Below are 2224 nucleotides of genomic sequence, written 5' to 3' on the forward strand. Positions count from 1 at the left end.
AGGGGGGCACGGGGTTAGGTGGGGGGACACAGGAGGCATGAGGACACGGGGACACTGGGAGATGGGGGAGCGCGTGGGGTTGGGGACGTTCTCTGCGCAGCTTTCGCTTCCTCTCCTGGGGAGTTTTCCTTCTTCAACCAGCACCATCCTGCTCGGTTGCGGGACTGCGGTTTGGGGACACCTAATAAAAGTTCTTAAATAGTTTTGGGGCTTTTCCGTTCTCTTTTTCTTTTTTTCCTTTTTTTTTTTAATTTTTTTTTTTTTTCCCCATGTTCTGAGCTGCCGGCTGGGTTTGGCTGCGCTTAAACCCAGGGGGCAGAAACTTGCAATGATGATGGAGACGAGAATGGGCTTTTTCCACCTATTTCAAATGAATTATTAATTGCACTTATGTAAGCGGCACATCGTCTGCCGCTCAAGGACGGCAGGGACAGATGCTCTGCCCAGAGTCTGGGAATCCATTACTTGCTCTATTCCAGCTCGTGATGTTTTTTCCTTGATTTTCCGGGTTTAGTCTCTACCGAGATGATCTTTCCAGGCCTGGGAAAGTGCAGTTTGGCTGCCGTGTCCGCACGCAGATGAGTCCCTGCTCTAGATGGCAGCAGCCTCCTTCCCTTTCAGCCTGAGACATCGCTGAAACATCATCTCCCTTTCCCTCCCTCCCTCTTTATCCAACGAGGTCTTGAAAACCACCAAGGATGGAGTTTCTCCATACATCCCATGTGAACCTCTCTGATTTCAGCCTCCTGCCATGAACCACCATGGAGAACCTGGCTCCATCTTCTCGACAACCTCCTTGTAGGTGCTCAAGGCTGCTGTTCTGTGTCCCCAAAACTTTTCTTTGGGTTGAACAAGCCCCATTCCCTCATGGAGAAGCTCCAGCTTCCAAGCGGGCTCCAGCCTCCAACCGTCTTGGTGGCCCTCCGTTGAACTCACTCCAGTTCATCGGTGTCTATATCATATTGGTGGCCCCAAACTGGACACAGCATCCAGATGCGGCGCAACGAGCGCTGAGTGGAAGGGAACAAGTGACAAACCATCGGAGAATGCGGGGAGGATGTGGAGGGTCCTCCTTTTTTGGAGGATGCGATGATGAGGACAGTCACTGCGTGTCTGTAAAGGTTGACATTCACTGGGGCTGAGAGATGTGGCTGGGGATTCAGCTCCGCCAGTTCAAGAGCAGGTCATGGGATCCGAGAGCGGAGAAAATGTTTATGCAGTGTGACCGACCCGTGAAGCCTTATCACATTCTTGGCTGAAGAATCGGAAAATTCACGGGGGAGCTCACCGCAGGGCTTGGAGGAGAGACGGCATTTCTCGGACTGCGCCGTGGGACATTATTCCGCACACACCTCACGCCTGAGATGCTGAACGTGCATCGGTCACGGTCACCGGTGAAAACCCAGATAATCTTGCAGCTCGTTTGGGTTCAGCAACGCCACGTCTCGGCCTGATGCATCCAGGGGCTGAGCGCACTCCTCAAAGACTCGGTGACATTAATAAAATACCAGGTGCCCTTGGGATGGATGGCTGCTTGTCCTGGGTGCCTTTGGCTGGGGGAGGGACACGTTGTTAGTGGTTTTTTAGCGTAAAAGCCCTGAGACCTGCAAAAAAACCCCTCTTTCCTGACACCTCCTACAGCCATCGCAGGAATTCAGGTGCTGCATGCACATACCTGAAAGCACGATAAGCCGCGTCAGCAAATGCCAGTCAGCTATTCTGTGTCAAAACAGGAGAAATCAGCTCCATCTCGGTCCTCTCTGCCCAGACTCTTCTCACACCTACTTTCCACCAATTACCCAGCGGAAATTTGGAGACGACTTCTGTAGTGTCATCCCAACTCTGCTGAGCCTGCCCGAAGGGCTGGTGCCGAAGACAAAAAGATTTTGTGGAATAATTTTTTACAGGTAGAAAACCTCTCCAAGGTGAGAAACCAGGAAGCCTGTTTTTTATAGATGATCAAGGTTCAAACAGATCACTTAGGGAAGATCAGGCCACAGCAGAAAGTCATCCAGAAGGATTTGGGGAGATATAATAAGGGGAACAGGTTTTGGGGAGCAGGTCTATCGCTTAGACCAACCTCAGAGATGGTCAATGTGTCTTTTAAAAGGCTGCAGGAGGGATCTGGAGATCACAAGTGTGTAGATCTGTCTCCAGGCTGGGTGATGGGTTCGGGAAACCTCGAGCTGTTTCCACAGCAAACAACAGGACATGGACGCAGGTA

Source organism: Pygoscelis adeliae, unplaced genomic scaffold (genome assembly GCF_000699105.1).
Source record: "Pygoscelis adeliae isolate BGI_AS28 unplaced genomic scaffold, ASM69910v1 Scaffold803, whole genome shotgun sequence".
Taxonomy (NCBI): Eukaryota; Metazoa; Chordata; class Aves; order Sphenisciformes; family Spheniscidae; genus Pygoscelis; species Pygoscelis adeliae.